We start from the raw sequence: 6,000 nt of genomic DNA, 5'->3' as shown, positions 1-6,000 counted from the left end.
GGAGTTCCCTCGCCCTGCTTTAGGGGATTCCACAGCTGGTCATCTGCTCTCATCATATCCCTAATATTGTTCTTTGTCACACCGACCCTCTGCATGTCCACTACATCTATGAATCTTCTCTGTGGTCGTGCTCCTGCCTGGCAGCTCAATATTAAACATACATTGTCAAATATATTGACTGTCTCTCCTCTGTACATGTCCAAACCATCTCAGCTTGCCCTTCCTAACTTTGTCTCCAAACTGCTCAACCTGAGCTGTCCCTCTGATATACTCATTTCTAATCTTGTCCATCCTAGTCACTGCCAATAAAAATCTTAATATTTTCAGCTCTGTTTTACAGATCAGCCTTGTGTCTTTTTGACAATGCCACTGTCTCCAAACCATACACCATAGCAGGTCTCAATACCATTTTGTAAATCTTCCCTTTCACTTTTGGTGACAGTCATCTCTACTCACTCCACCCTGCCTGAACTCTCTTCTTCACTTCTCTCGTGCACTGTCTGTTGCTTTGGTTGTTAACCTCAGGTATTTAAACTCATCTGCCTTCATGATTTCTACTCCTTGTATGTTGCCCTTTTGACACCTTCTCATTTATACGGACACATATTCTGCCTTGTGTCTACTGACTTTCATTCCTCCTTTCTCCAGTGCATACCTCTACCTCTCCAATCTCTTTCACCTGCTCTCTACTCTCAGTATAGATCACGCGATTGTCTGCAAAAACCATATACGACAGAGAATCCTTCCTGACCTCATCTGTCAATTTATCAATCACCAATGCAAAGAAGTCAGAGGTGATTCCTGATAAACTCTATCCATACCTTGCACCTTTTTGTCACTCCTACTGCACACTTCACCACTGCCTCAATGTGTCCCCATGTCCCTTGCATATCTGCACCACCATCATATAATTCTCTGTCACTCCTGACTTCCTCATGCTGTACCACAGTTCTTTTCTTGGCACCCTATCGCATGCTTTCTCTAGATCCACAAAGACACAGCACAGCGCCTTCTGATTTTCTCTATACGTCTATATCAACACTCTCACAGCAAACATTGCATCTGTAGTGCTCTTTCTCAGCATGAAGCCTTGCTGCCGCTCACTTGTCACCCCTCTTCTTAACTGAACTTCAACAGTTCTTTCCTATATTTTTTGAATTGTTATGTATGTCACTGTAGTTACTACATCTCTGCACATCATGTTTGTCCTTGCAAACTTGTACCAGTACGATTCTTCTCTATTCCTCTGGCATTTTCGTAGTCTCCAAGATTATGCTAAACAATCTGGCCAAAAGGTGCACTGCCCTTTCTCCAAGACATCTTCACAACTGCACACCTCCACAGTTATGTCATCTTGGCAACCACCTTTTTCACTCTTCATCCTCATCAGAGCTGCCCTCACATTCTCATTACTAATCCTCAAAACTTTCTGTCCTCCGTCTCTCAGGTTCTCTCTTATTTTCTTCACTCATGAGCTCTTGAAAGTACTCCTTCCATTTTCTCAAGACATCTTGTTACTCCCTAGTACATTTTCATCTATGTCCTAAATCAACCCAACCTGCTGCACATCCTAAACAGCTTGATCTCTCTGTTCAGCCATCTGATACAAATGCTTTTCCCTTTTGTTAGTATCCACAGTGTCTAGCCTCACATGCAACTCACTATTAGAGTTTTCCTTTGCCACTTCTCTCTGGAAGTAGCCTCCCAGTAATCCTGCCCTGCGTACTTGTGGTTGGACTTATAAAAAAGTGTGTGCATGTGTGTGTACACATTTTACCCCAAACCATGATAATAGTAGCTAGACGTAACCAAGTATTTGATTCCTAAAGTTAATCTGCCAACGTCTAAAAACAAGTGTCCTACACAAGATCTTCAAGTTTAAAGGCTTTTTGTTTGTACACCCACCACGATACTACCAGCATCAAAATTTGTCAGTTTATACGCCTTTTTGTCAAGCTATATGTTTTCCACAGCACTGCTTTGTACGTTGGACAATCTCAAACTGGACAAGTGGTGAAAAATTGGGTGAATGGGTAATGATGTTAACTGCTTCCATGTGTGTTATGAAGACAAGGGGTCCTGACCATGACACTTTATGGGGAGTTAGGGGTGAGAATGTGTTGGTAATTTGACTAATTTTCCTGTCTCCATTTCGCATCTGGAGTGTGACTATAGGTGACAAATGCACTTTTTTCCCATAGTTGTGGCTTGTGTTCCACATGTAACCCAAAGAAGCATGCAGGAGAAACCCACATAGGAAAACTGCAACTAAACTATCAGAATAAACACTAATGAGTCCCGTGGAAGTTATAGTTAACACTAATCTATGCATTGTTTACCTCATTGCCACCACATTCAAAGCCTAACTATTAACTATTAACAATCAACCGAAGTGCATTTTTTCTTTACACTGTTGCATCTGTTTCAGAACTGTCCATCCATTCATTTTCTTTACAGCTTATCGAGTTCAGGGTTACAGGGGGTAAGAGGGTGAACCCTATTCCAGCTGTCTGAGAGGTAGGGTACACCCTGGACAGGTCAGCAGTCCATCATAGGGCTAACACAGAGAGACAAACAACAGTTTATGTTCAGAGTCATACCTATGGCCAATTTAGAATCATCAGTTAACCTACGAAGTGTCCCTTTGTACTGGAGGAGGAAGGTAGAGTAGCCAGAGATAACTCAGGGAGAACATTCAAACTCCACAAAGAAAGGCTTCAGCCAGCTGATGGTACAGAACCCAGAACCTTCTTGGTATTAGGTGACAGTGGTAACCACTGCACCAATGTGGCACCCTGTTTCTGAACTACTACCCTGAAAAAAAAAAGGCCTTTCTGAAAAAACACAGTTTTTGAGCCACTGCTTGAACTACTGTGATGTGTGTAGCACAGGGTTTAGGTATTACTATCACAGTGTCAGTGCTATAACTGCAGTAGATAAGCATCAGGAACTTCTTTTCTCGGAAAGGCTACTGGATAGAAGATGCTTGCATTATTTAAAATAATTGATTATTATAGTCTAAGTCACAGTGCAAGACAGCTGTAATGGCCACAGTTACCATTTCTTATCGAGGTGAGTAAATAGTTTTAACAGTCCTGTCAGCATCAGTCTTGTTATTTATTGCAGATCACTTATCTATGACACAGTTGACAGCGACAACACAAACAGGAAGTCAGCGATATGAGCATTGCTGCAATCCTCCAATCACGGCAAGACAGACAAGTAGGCAGGTCTTCATTGCACTGCACTCTACTAGATGGGCTTCTCCCTGGCCCCTGCGATTGCCATTGCATCAATATGTCCTGTTTAATGAATCTAACAGACTGGAGATAAACAGATCAATTGAAGCTGTCAATGTTGAACCAGTGTTACAAAACAATTTTTGTTTTTTGCATTGAAAGTCAGCCTGAGTATTACTTAACTGCTGTTTCTTGTAAGACCTATTGGGAGATGTATTTCAGCTGAAATAGAAGATGACTACTTGGGAAGATGTTATTTACACTGGTCAGAGTTTTAGCTATGGTAGAGACGTATGTCAAGATGACACAGTCAATCTGACAGCTGGTTTTGTTTGTTCATTCGACTACAACACCAAGGATTATAGTACTTGTAACATAAATACAATAACTATGTCAAGTATGCTGACATGGTTATTATTACTACCTTAGCATGCTAGCAAAGATTAGCATTCAGCCTAAACACTAAAGTACCCATAGATACACTGTAAAAATAAATTGTAATATAAAAGTATTTTACTGTGTATTTTACAGTTTTGTACTGTTCTTCTAGAATATCATTAAATTTACATAAATAGACTGTGGTTTAACATTTCAAATGTAAATTAACGTAAAATCACTGTAAATGTAATAAAACATAATTTTCTTGTTTTTAAATATATTTGTCTGGACATATGCATATTTAGATTGTTAAAATACATTCACAAATGTATCATAATTTCACAAATATTTGTCCGTTATTTGAAAGATTGAACTGTTAAATTCAAATGTAATGCTATGGAAAAATATATAAAATGACTCGTATAAACTTTTTTTTACATCAAATAATTATTATTATTATTGTTATTTAGGGTGATCGTGGCTCAAGAGTTGGCAGTTTGCCTTGTAATCAGAAGGTTGCTGGTTCCATTATTATTTAAACCAACTGTTAACTGTATATTTCTGTACATTTACGTATAATTATTCATATTGCCGCATTCATTGACCTTGTTTATAGGTAATTTCATTGTTTAATCACATTAAAATGTTCCTAATTTAATGTTTAAAAGCACTTGAAAAAGGAAAAATCCCATGTAAAATTAGGGCAACAAACTGTATTGTCATTACTGAAAATAACCGTATTATTCATTAGAAAGTTATTTTCTGTTATTTTGTGGTATTATTTCACCGCCCCAGCTGCCGGAATATTACTGTTTTTTTTAGGAATTTTTTTTTACAGTGTAGTATAAAAGATGGACACAGCTTCTGAGTCTAAAAAAATAAAAACCAAAGCAGTGTCTCAAACCTGATTTCTATCTGAGAGTCACCAGATGATGATAGTTGTGTTTGAAACAAGGCATTTAAACCATATAGAAGTTTACACGCATGCTTTTTTTTAATTTTTAATTTTTATTTTTATGATTTTATGGTCCAGGCCACAAATTTTGGGTCACTGCAAACAAATACTGTCTTTCAAAAAGAAGGATTATCGGACATGCTCAGTGGTTAATGACTTTGATGGACAAGTTTATTATTTTTTTGGCATACAAAAAAGTTACAATTTCTCACAGTATTTTTAAACCAAAAGCATAACTCATTTATACTTAAATAATTGTTTTAATCCAGGTGAACTGAAATGGGAACATATTGATTAGATTATATTTCAAATGTCTGACTAAATTTTTAAATAACAAGAAAAAGTCATGGATGATTCAAGCAGAACATCCATGACATCCAAAATGAAACTTTGAAGGCATGATGTAATTTTCTGTCCTCTCCAAACAAACTAAGACACATCTCTCGTAGGAAAATGCTTTTTGAATGTGAATTCACAGTAAAGAGACAATCTTCTAAAGGAGTTTCCATGTGTAGGCAAATTGCAGGCACAGGGGTTACTTTAACCTTTGAAACTCACATATGACATGAGAGCAGTAAGCCACAAGCTATAAAGTTCATAAAAAGCATAAGGTCCACATCATTGCACAGAGACGACTCTCTTTCTTTTGAGAACTTGTATTAATCATGTGATTATTTAATTCTTCAAGATGTTACTTTTTCCCTAAAAGTTTCCTTGAATTATTTTCTCTGAGAGACACAAAAGGAGAACAATTAGGAAGGATTTTTTTTTATCAGATTTCTCTTGTGCTACAGAGTCAACAGTGAGTTGACTGTGGGGTTAAAAAGCTTGTGAGGTGCCTAACAATATTCAGTTTTTGTTATGACTTGAACTAGTTATCTTTATTTTTTTGGAAGGGTTGTTGTTTAGACTCACAGGTCCAGAAATATATGTATATCTCTTAAAGAACTAGAGGCTGGAAAAAAGATTGCTAAGTGACTGCAGTCTGACAGACAAAGCAAACTAAATGGGGTCATGTAATTCACTGAGTATGCGAGTTTATATTAGGAATGTTTCCAGGGAAGAACACAATTCATTAGTCAACAGTTGTGGTAACATTTTGCTGATGTTTGTGTGTATAAACCATAGGTTGCAATAGAATGTGATCCTCAATTAGTGGAAAAAGGGAACTCATTAGGAAACAATTACAGTCACACATCCGTGCGAATCCCCACTGAGCAGTCTCGCTGCTTGTCCCAGGTTGTGAAATGAAAATCTGAAGATGAAGAAAGTGAAATGCATCACTCTGCACCTGTGATTCCTCTTCCAGATCTCCACCAGCTGCAGCTCATTAACGGCAGGAGGTAAAGGTTACGTTTAAATATCTATTAAGGATAAAATAGAAAATGGTTTTCAGTGAAAGGTACCTTGTTTAAGTTGTTGCCATCA

The sequence above is a fragment of the Haplochromis burtoni genome, unplaced genomic scaffold (assembly GCF_018398535.1).
Source record: "Haplochromis burtoni strain Fernald_Lab_line unplaced genomic scaffold, NCSU_Asbu1 Contig_195, whole genome shotgun sequence".
Taxonomy (NCBI): domain Eukaryota; kingdom Metazoa; phylum Chordata; class Actinopteri; order Cichliformes; family Cichlidae; genus Haplochromis; species Haplochromis burtoni.
This window is presented reverse-complemented; position numbering follows the sequence as displayed.